This window comes from Theobroma cacao, chromosome 2 (genome assembly GCF_053813885.1).
Source record: "Theobroma cacao isolate CCN51 chromosome 2, ASM5381388v1, whole genome shotgun sequence".
Lineage (NCBI taxonomy): Eukaryota > Viridiplantae > Streptophyta > Magnoliopsida > Malvales > Malvaceae > Theobroma > Theobroma cacao.
This window is the reverse complement of record NC_142640.1, coordinates 34,705,850-34,717,632: the sequence shown is the minus strand read 5'-3', so window position 1 is coordinate 34,717,632 and position 11,783 is coordinate 34,705,850. Positions and strand designations below refer to the sequence as shown.

Genomic DNA, 11,783 nt, shown 5'->3' with positions numbered 1-11,783 from the left:
AAAATCTGGAAAGTCACAAAAGGAAAAAGAACAAAAAATAGATAAGAGGAAAGAAAAGGGAAAAACATCAAAGAAAGGTAAATCTCTTTCCTCCAAATTTAGAAACAAAATTCATGAGGATAGGTTCTAGAAAATTGAAAATGCACCAATCACTTATGGGTAATTTATTGACTAGAACAATTTTAATGAAGTGCTTGAATTTAAAGTAGTTTTATCAGACTATTTTGAGGAGACGAAACTGAAATATTTCAGTACTTTTAAGAATCGAGCTTATAGTGCAAGTTTGGTTAAAGAATTTTATTCTAGTATTACAGTTAAGAAGGATGAATTAGAGGAATCGGATGATTATCTTTAGAATGGCCTGAATGTATTTTTAAATAGAAAAGAATTTACTATGACTGCTACTGATTTGGGCAGTTTACTTAACATTGAGTGTGAAGAGGGTGAGTTTGAGTTCCTAGAAAACTATGATCTTTCATCCTCTTGGGAAGTGATTACTAGAAAGAAAGAGAAATATTCTTCTAAAAGTAATGCTGGTTTGATCACTAGTCCACAAGTTCGAATATTGCATTATTTCATTGTTGCTAATGTTCATGGCAGAGAGGGAAGCTTTAGTTATATTAGTCTGCAAGACCTTTGGCTAATGGAACATGCCTTCAATGGGAGTCCATTGAACCTAGGAAGATTTATGATTGAAAGGATGAAGGGAGCCTGTAGATTGGAAAAGATTAATCTGCCATATGGGAATATCATTACTGCACTGGTCCAGAAAAAAGGGATTTGGAGTTCAAGATATGCAATGGATCAAGTAAAGAGTAGAGATCAATCAATCTACCTCGAGAGCTTATCTAAGATAGGATACAAACTTGAAAGAGAAAAATATGTTAAAACTCCCAAAGTAACTCCTAGTGGAAAACCTTTACTCCCAACTCAGTTAAAGGCAGCATCCTCACAATTCTCTAGTGAAATGATCTTCAATCTATTGATGAGGATAGATGGAAAGCTCATTGATCAAGGAGCTAGATTGCAGAAAATTGAAGAGAAAGTTATTGCATTGAAAAATCAACTGAAAGGGAAAGAGAAGCCATCAGAACCTGCTGCTGCAGATTCCTCTGAGACACCAAATGGTTCAGGAGGAAAAAGCTGAGAAAGAAGCAAATAAAGGAAGAGCTTAACAAGCAACATCTACACTAGCCCCTTGAATGAAGGAAAAATCTGGAAAAGGAAAACAAAAAGTTACTGTACCACCATAGCTAGTGACAAAACCACTCTCCAAAGGAAAGAAAACAATGGCAACACAAACAGCATTCAATAAGAGAAGGAAATCCACCAGACCGGTAGAAAAGTCCAAGGCAACACCTGCTTCTTTGCCTCAAGAACCATTAGAAGTATCTGACTCAGCCTTACCCGATCCCTTGTCTCAGAAATTCCCTCTAGCATCCTCTCCTCAACCCTTAGATGTCAAATATGCCACTAGTGAGTCATCTTCCTCATCCTCCTCAATTGATGTTTAGAGATTGATGATGACAAAAAGGGGGAGAAGACCAACAGAACCTTAGGGGGAGAAAGAACCAAGACATTAAAAAAAATGTTAGGGTGGAGGAACCAAGAGCTTAGGAAAGAAAGGAAGTAGAAATGAACCAGGGGCAATTTAGGAATATTTTTTTACTTTTTTTGCTATTTGTGCCATGATGGCAAATTAAACACTTAACTCTAATCTTGTTGTTTATATTTTTACATGTTTATGGTACTTGGCTGATATGTTTATAGTATGTTGTTGCTGATAATTGAATCCTTACTGATATTCTGTTATTTATGACATTTTAACTACTGTTGATAAAAGTCTTTCACTGCACTGATGTTGAGATTTGCATACTAATTACTGATCTTTACTATAAATTATGTTTGTGAATGGATATGGATGCTAAGTATAGTGTATCTGATGATTGTTGAATGGTATAGACAAAATCTGGTAATAATATGCTAATGATAGACATTGATGAAATTTCGATAAAAAACTGTCAACATTCATCTGCTGCAAATTATCTTAAAGATTTGCATATATATATACTCTGGATGAACGGTGTCATCTTTTATATGACATGAATAAAATCTGCTGAAACGAATAAGCTGAATATGCACACACTTAGAGGGAGCACACACTAAGGGGGAGCACTCACTTAGAGGGAGCAATCCTCATAATCTCCAAAAACTAAAAAGAATTAAAGGACACTGTGCTGTTAATCAAGGAATGTTTTGTCCTCATAAAAAAGGGAGAGATTGTTGGCTCCATTAGTTTTTAATGATAATAAAACATTCCCATTTCATTTGTGTCTAACATTTCTATCCAAGTGTGCATGACAAAAAAGGTCATATGGAAATAATGAATCAACTTTTTGAATGTATATATCAAGAATCATGAAAATGAAGAAAAATGATTGATCAACTAAAAGGAAAGTCTTTGGTTAAATATTGAAGAATGTTGGTTGACTAAAATTCAAATTGGAGAAATGGCGGGCTGAAGAATATCAAGAAACAGAACCAACTTAGCTGACCAAGATAAGGGTTAGTCGACTAAGAAGCTATTGCCAAAATTTGGACTTCAAGACAGAAATAACTTAGTCGACCAAGAAATGGGTTAGTTGACTAAGTGTGCACTGCCAGGACTGCTAGACACAGGGAGCAGAAAACAGAGACGACTTAGTCGACCAAGATATCGGTTATTCGACTAAGAGCATTTTGCCTGCAAGTTTGATATCTGCACTAAAAGACAAAGTAACAGCTAGAACAGACTCCTAACTGTCTCCAACGGCTAGAAAACTATCAAACTCCCATCAAAGATGTTTCTCCAAGTATAAAAAGGTCTTCCAACAGTTAGAAACAAAGTTTTTGGGAGTTTTAGAAGAGATTTGAGTGATTAAGAGTTGAAAAACCAGAAGATCTCTCTTGCATCTTACTACACCTAAACGTTCATCCTTTGTATTTGTATTCTGCACTTAACCTTGTACCATTTAGATCAATTTGTGATCATAGGTACTTTCTTCTACTTCTCTTCTTATATTCTTAGAGTGAGGGAGTCACTCTAAGTGGTTGTTTCAAGCAAGGTTTGCTTGAATGTGTTAAGGTTCTAACTTAGCCTTCAAAAGTGAGGTGTTGGGTTTAGTTTAGCTCGTGAAAAACTAGTGTAAAAGATTTTGGCTAAGCATGGTAAAAGCCATTGTAAAGCTTGGTGAAAACTTGTGAATTTCACCAGTTATTAGTGGATTGTTTGGAAAATCCTTGGTTGGATAATCAAGGTAGTGGATGTAGGTCTTAGACCGAACCACTATAAATTGTTGTGCATTGTTTACTCTGTTTTTATTTTCTTTGTTCTGAAAATTAGTTCCTCATCTTGTCAAGAGCCGATTTGTGCTATCCACCCCCCTCTAGCACAATTATTAGGACCAACAACATAGTCAATTGCTACCAAGATGTATCGATTGTTGAAGCATGAGATGAATGGTCCCATGAAATAGATCAGGGCTGGCCCTTGGGTGAAGCCACCCAAGCAAGGGCTTTGGGCCCCCAATTTGGGGAGGCCTCAAATTTAGGGAAGATTTATAATTTTATAATAATTATAATATAATTAATTATATTAAAAATATATAAAAATTAAAATATATATAAGTAAAAAATAATTAATAAAATTGTTTGTTCTCTCACTTTTCTAATTATGTGCCTAATAAATCTCAATTTTCTATCACTTCCTTATTTATAAAATGCTGTTAATTCTCAACTATATTCTCTTATTTCAAATCAACTAACGGTCATATGTATTTAATCATCTCCAACAGTTATTTTTTTCTCACTTATTTCTTTTATTTTTAATAACTTATTTAATGATTTCCAATAGCTATTTTTTTCCTATATATAAAATCAATTTTATTTTGTTTTCTATATAGCGGTAAAAAGTTGAAGTCATTAGATGATAATAGTTTGAAAGAATATTGCCTTAATCTTGAATGTTCCTTAAAATATAATAACTATTATGATATTGATGGTTTAAAGTTATTTTCAGAGTTAAAAATTTTAAAAGAAATTATATAGGAAAAAAACAGTCCAATTGACATACTTAATCATAGGAAAAGACTCGATTCTTTTCTAAATGCATATATTGCTTTTAAAATAATGTTAACAATTTAAGTAAGTGTTGCTTTAGGAGAAATAAGTTTTTCAAAACTAAAATTAATAAAATCTTATTTAAGATCAACAACTTCTCAAGAAAGATTAAATGGATTGGTTATATTATCAATTGAAAAAGAAATATTAGAAGAAGTTGATTATAAAAGTTTAATTAAAAATTTTGCATCTCAAAAGCTAGAAGAATAAAATTTTTAATAATTTTTTTTAATTTCAATAAAAAAAACTTCATTTGAATATTTCACTTTAGGCCTTTGAACTTATTGGGCCGCTTTTGAAATAGATTCTCCAAACATCGAAGATTTATGTCGTAATGTGCATGTTTGAGAACCCGACAGCAAGACGTGGATACCTTAGGAAGTCACCACCAATCCTTTTTACCTAGGTGTGATTGGCCACCTATTACATTTGTTATATTCGATAGAGTTCTAAATCAACTTTAGGTCTGTCTAAAGAACAACAAACTGGTCTACGTATTTTGTTTATAGTTAGGTTTAGGAGTACAGTTACGCATAGGGAAGGATTAGCACCCCTATCATGTCCATTCCAAGAATGGTACCATTTAATCATATGTTATCCTAACCTATTCATTTTATTCATATGTTTCCTTAATTATTATTTATTTTTTTATTTTTTATTCTATTAATAAATTAAAATATTTTATTTGATTTTAGGGGTGTGACATGCACGTGATGCAATTGTGAAATGCATGGCATAAAATCGAGATAATGCCAAACGAAAACCTTTTATTGAGTGTACTTTTTGAATCTGTCCATCATACTGATGGGATCTGAGGGTATTCTCTCACCTAACGATATACTCGAAAAACTCACCTTGGCAAGTTTAACAAGTAAATCCCATCATTGGGGTAGTCGTTTGCAAGTAAAAATAATATTTTTCATGAATGCAAACCTATTAAGAGCGGATGCCTTTTATTAAGGATATTCTTCGAGCCCTCCCATCATATTGGTGGGACTTGGAAGTATCTTTTCACTTAAGGAATTTTTCAAAGAAATTCGCCTTCGCAAGCTTTCTCGAAAAGCCGCATCATCGGGGCTTATACTCGTATACAAAATATGTCTACAAACCATGACATTTAGCAATGCAACAATGAGGTGTGATGTACCCATAAATTTCAATAATTCATTTCTTAAATTTCCCGTAACCCCTTTGTTCTTTTTGTGACAGTTATTTGCTTTTGCATGAAATAGCATTTTGCATTTATTATTTTATCTAACTACATTTATTTTATTATATATTTCTTATATTTAAGTGTTTATCTCTTTTTGTGATATAAATCCTCTTTTTAACTAAATGCTAGCAAATGTTTTATTTTGAAATTGTTATTATATATATATATATATATTTATGGCACAAGTTCTTTTTTGAATATTTTTAACCTATCTTATTTTTTTTTTGACTAACTATTCCATTATTTTTGCATATATTTTACTTATATTATAATTTTTATCGAAACTCAAGATTAAAACCCTCTTATCGTATTGGTAGGGTGTTAATCGAAATTCCTAGCCTAGAAAATTTCATTTAGAATCGTGACTTCTCGCATTCTGAAAGAACATTCCATCATCAACAATTTATATGATTTTCGGAGTGATTGGTATTATATATATTGTTTTATTTTTATTTTTTGAGACCAAACTTAGAAACTTTCCTAACTATAAATATTGATCCCAAATATATATATATATATATATATATATATATATATATATTTACTATTATAACCATTATCATTTCTTTTTATTTTTTTCAAATTCAAATGTTTATCTATTTTTCTGTAAAATATTCACCTCTTACCTATATCCATTTTTTAACCAAATATTCTATTCTATTGCTGCCATGATTATTTATTTATGTATTTTACCCAATCTATTTCTAAAAAAAAGTAAATACTTTTTCTATTATTATTATTTTTTTCCTATTTTAGTAACTTGCTTAACTTATTTTTCATGACCACATGTTTTATTATTATTTTCATTTCCTTCCTAACCAATTTTCCTAAACATATATATATATATATATATATATATTGTTTTTTATTTTTTATTTATCCCAATTTATTTTTCTATTCTTTTAAATCTATTTTTTTGCTAAAAATTTATTAATATTTTTTAATGCGTACCTAAGTATATTGTCATTTATTGTCTATCTATTTATTTCATCTATCAAAATCTATTCCTTCTTTGTAACTATATATTTATTTACTTTCTATTTATAGTTTTTTTTTATTTAATATTCTTACCCTAACATTATATGATTTTCAAAACATTTATTTTTCTTTATTCTAATTAATCACATACTAAAATTAGCTTATTTTCCAACCAAAAGTTTGGGCCACGCTCAACATAACAAAAACTAAACTAAACTTATAAAATCCAAAGAGTTTACCTTCCTTAGGCTAACAATGGCCTAAGCCAACCAGCTTGCTCAACAGCCCACTGATCCTCAGTCAAAACGCACTGTTTGGTGCTTTGCCCAACTGCTTCCAAATCCATTAAAGCACACTATTTTGACTGGTGCCATTCACTCTCTAAATGGCACCATTTCACAATCGGTTGCCTTAGGTATATTAACCCCCCCTTTTTTTTCTTTTCTCCCCATTTTCCTCATTCACTTTCTCTCTCTAGGGGCGCCCTCTCTGTCTTTTCTCTAAAATTTTTAGCTTTCCCTTTTTCTCTCAAACTTGTCTCCACTGCCACCCAACCTCACCATCAGCCTACCTCGTCAACAGCCCCTATCTTCTCTTGATTTCAGCCTTATTCACACTAAAAATAAAATCAACTTTCTCCCCTTCTCACACTACCTGTGTCACGACCCGGTACTCCCATCGAGCTCGTGACAACCGTCACGGTGTCCCGATCGACACTCATTACCTGAAATGTCAACCAGAACCCTGCAAGGCTTTAATATCAATTTCTCATTTCCCCTATGAGCAACCGTTGCCAAATATCATGTTCTAAAAGATTTTAAGCTATTTTCAATTTAAATCAATAAAAAAATTATTTCTGTCTCATAGGAGCATTTTAGTCATTTTTCCCTCGAAAATTTTGAAACCAGCTCAAAATGTAGTATGCGAGTATAAAACACATAATTCATAATCAAAAATAAGTTTAAACGTCCAAAACCTTCATTTAAAATGAAATTATGACTATTTGAATATAATAAAAATATTTAATAAAATATTCTATTTTCTTATAAAACAATATTTGTAGAGTTACCCGTAAATAATTTTTGTAGCATAAAAGCTAAATAAATTCATACATACTGTAATACAAATAACCAAAATATAAAATTTAATTTACGGTGACACGTGGGCCCACGAACGATCAAAAGTATCAAAAGTAGTAAACCTACAGTTTTTGAGGATGCAAGTCCAACTGTAGCCCTCAACAAAGGAGGGTGGTGAGATTTTATAATCCCAATGAGTAAACAAATACCATCTAAAATATCTAAAGCTGAGTAAATGGAGACAGATAAAATAGATTGGCATAAAAATGATTTTCAGCATTTCAAACTCATTTTAATTAGATAAAATAGATTCATTTCACCAAAGTAAACAACGAGGTTTATGATTTCCTGAAAAGTTTGGCTCATGCCAAAATCTGTAAAGCCCGACCTTATAAAATACTTGTCATAACATACATGTGATGGATAGCATGTTTGCATGCTAGGAGAGTCCCGAAAAAATTTACAAAAGTCAGTATTGTACCTAGAGGTACAACAAAGTTGATTTAAGCCTCGAACTAGATCAAATAGAGATTTTCGGGTGAAATTGAAAATTTTAAAGTCCCAAAATGACCTAGAATGGTGATTCAAGGTTCGAGAATCAATTTGGAGTTAAACCAAAAATTTCACTATCTAGGGACAAAATGGTAATTTTACCACTCGAGGACAAGATGAGAATTTTTTTTAAAAGATTTTGATCATATTTTACTTATTGGAGTATGATTTGAGGTTGAGAAGTGAAAATTTGTAATCCCGGTATTTTTCAGAGCATAGGGGTAAAATGGTAATTTTACCACCTCAAGGGCAAAATTGTAATTTTAGACACCCAACACTTGTCCAGCATAAGTAATTTATCCAATTTTATCATGGATAATTGAGAAAATTTAAGTGGTGGAGAGAGAAAGCTTAATAGTTAAGAAATAAAAATGGACCAATGAAATGGTGGCACATGGCATATTTATAACCATTAAATATTTGGCTTATAAATTAATACAAATCAACCCATTTTCTCTTCATATAGCCGGCCAAACCAAGAGCAAAGGAATAACAAAGGGAGAAAAGAAAAACAAGAACCCTAAGTGGGAAAATTCAAAGGAAAATTAGTGGATTTCAAGGAATCAAGCAATCAAAGGTAAAATTTCTTGATTTTGACTTGTGATCTACCTTTCCCATGCATTTCTCCTTATTTTTTATGGTTAGATTTCATGTTTTCATGGTGAATTCATGGCTGGTCAAAATGGGTATGGAGAGAGAAAGATGTTGGATTGATTTGATTTTAAGTTATGTTAGTGTTTTTAGTTAGTTTAGCATATTTAGAAACAAAACAACAAGAAAAGAATTCATTTTCCCCCATTACCATCATTGGCCGAATTTTCTAGGGAGGATATTGTGGCTGAAATTGATGATATTTCATGATATTTTGGTGATATTTGATGTTTGGTGAGGCTAGAAATTAAATGGGAAATTTTGGTGTGAAAATCTGAATTTTTACCTAATGTATAGACATGTGTGATTATTGACCTGGGACTGATAAATTGAATCTCATTCACAGTCACTGCGGTAATTTAGGTATAATTGGAGTGTAGAAAGTGAAAGAAATTGATTTGGAGTTAAATTGGAGGTTTTAGCCAATTACATCGAGAATAGTGCAAATTAGATCGAATACCGTATTTAAATGGCTATTCGGACATTTTGCATCGCATTTCGTGCATTCATGCAGATTTATAGAGCCTGAAATAGTTTATGATAAATTGACACAATTTATTGAAATTCGTGTGTCACGACCCGGAACCTCCCTCAGGCCCATGACAATCGCCGCGACGTCCCGATTGACACTCATTATCCGGAATGCCAACCGGAACCCCGCAAGGCTTACATATCAGTTTCTTTCCTTTCTTGTGAGCAATCATTGTTAGATATCGAGTCTTTAGAGAATATATACTATTTTAGATCAAAAACAATCAAAATAAAATTTTCGCCACATAGGGGTATTTTGGTCATTTTTTTCTCAAAAATTTCAAAACTGGCTAAAACGTAATATACAAGTACAAAATACATAATTCATATTCAAAATGAGTTTAAAAGTCTAAAATCTTCATTTAAAACGAAATTACGATTATTTGAATAAAATAAGAAAATAAAAGAAATATTAAGGGAAATATTCTATTTTCTTATAAAACAATATTTATAAAGTTATACGTGAATAATCTTTATAGCGTAAAAGCTAAATAAATTTATACATACTGAAATACAGTAAGCCAAAATATTTAATTTAATTTACAATAACAAGAGGGCCCCCGAATAAACAAAAGTAAAGAGGACTGTGAACCTACGATTTGGAAAATGCAGATCCAATGGTAGTCCTCGATGAGATCAGCTATCTACAGTCTATACTGAACCTGAAATGGGTGGAAAGGAGTTGGGTGAGATTTTGCAATCCCAATGAGTAAACAGACATTATCATAAATATCTAAAGGCGAGTAAAATGGAGGCAAGTTTAAACAGTAAATTTCAACCCATTTCATAATGTTTTCAATTTATTTCTTAAACCATAAAATATTTGTAATTTACCAAAACAATTGTTAAGGCTTATGTCTTTTATAAAAACAAGGCTCAAGCCAAAACTAATCCTCGGGGATACCTTGGCCGAGGCATCTAACCGAGTCCGCCAAGGGTGTTAAAATATTCACACGTGTAACACATTTTTATTTTTAAAACCAGCCGTTCCTTGGCGTTGGCCGAGTTACACATTCACGTGGGGGTTCGACGTGAAGTGAGCTCTAATACTACCCCAGGAGTTACCCTCCTCGCCTCTACAACCGGAGTAACTATATAACTGGGTTTACCGTGCCCCTCTAATAGGTAGTCCACGGAAACCCGTCACTGCAGTGACTAACCCACCAATTTTAATAAAATTTCGATAGTATAACGTGGCTTTTATTTATTTATCCAGCCTGCATAGTAAAACAACTTACATAAATTTCCCAATGCATTCACAAAATATAGCCACATATACTCATTTCGCATAAGCCATTCCTAGGAAAATATATATTTTTCAAGTCAATTTGTAGCCTCCAATTACTCAATTTCATAATCAATACAATATATTTTTATTTATCACATTTATTCCTAAAACATCAAAAATCCCGTTTTCATTTCATAAAATACATAAAGGGCATTTAAAAATAAACTCTAGATAATTTACAATAATAATAAGTTTACTCACCGTTTGTACAAAATAAAAGCTTTCTAAGCGCCCCGATCACTACTCGTTGGGTACGACTTCTTTGCCTTTTTCGGAAGGCTCTCCTCCTAGACACATTACAAAAATTTACACAATTCATCACATTGATGCTAAATCACTATATAATTAACTTAAATCCTATACTAATGCATGGTATGAAATGCAATAGCTTAAAACGGCTTAAATGCGGTATTAACCTATTTTTGGCACTTTGCCCGATAAATTGCTAACGCACTCCATTTTAGCTCTAAATCATCCCATTCTCTCTCCAACATTTCTAACCATTAAATATCAGCCAATAACCTTCTAAAAACAACAAAATCAGCTCACTCCCTTCCTTGGAAAATTCGACCAAAAATGGGACATTAACTCGGTAAATTTTCTACTTTGTTTTTCTATCACGTTTAATCGTTTTTCATCATTTCTCTTCATTTTCCTTAGAATAAAATCAATTCATCATCATTGTACAGCATTGAGCATTCAGCCAAGAGTGGGTATTGTGAAAATTTACTGATTTCTTGCCCAATTTAATTTCTAAACACATTTAACTAACTAAAACTATCAATTTAACTAAAAATCAAAACCTAAAAATTTCAATTTCTCTCTCCTAGAATTTCGTCCAGCCCTTGATATCACTTTTTGATCTCTCTCCTCAAGCATGCTAAATGGAAATAAAGGCATAGGAAAGGTAGAAATCAAGCTAAAATCGAAAAATCTTACCGTTAGACGCGTAAACGGTCGAAAACCGCGAATTTCTCTTTGAATTTTCTTGTTTCTCTTTGGTTTTTCTTTTCTTCTTCCTTTCCTCTCTATTTCCTCTGTTTTTCTTCCTTATGGCCGGCCAGCACTCAAAATTTGGGTTTAAATGGCTGACTTTTCATTAAAATAATATTATTTCATTAAAAAATGCCATGTGTCACTTTCCCATTGGCCCATTTTTAAAATTTCATCCAATTGTTTCCAAATTTTCACCATACACTTGTCTCATATATTCATAGCTTAGATAAAATTCTCAGACTCATCCAAAGTCTCGGTGGAGTAATTTTTACAATTTACACTTTTGCCCCCGTAAAAGTCAAAAATTACATTTTTGCCCCAAAAATTGAAAAATTGC

At 32.1% G+C, this 11,783-nt stretch overlaps 1 long non-coding RNA gene across 1 annotated transcript; it reads right to left on the bottom strand.

Annotated features, from left to right (window-relative positions):
• Positions 1 to 9,683: 9,683 nt before the first annotated feature.
• Positions 9,684 to 11,486, bottom strand: LOC148764196 (uncharacterized). The gene is made up of 3 exons (XR_016024535.1): positions 11,390 to 11,486; positions 10,652 to 10,737; positions 9,684 to 9,824 (listed from the first exon to the last, which is right to left on the bottom strand). It is a non-coding gene; the product is annotated as an uncharacterized LOC148764196 (long non-coding RNA).
• Positions 11,487 to 11,783: the final 297 nt, after the last annotated feature.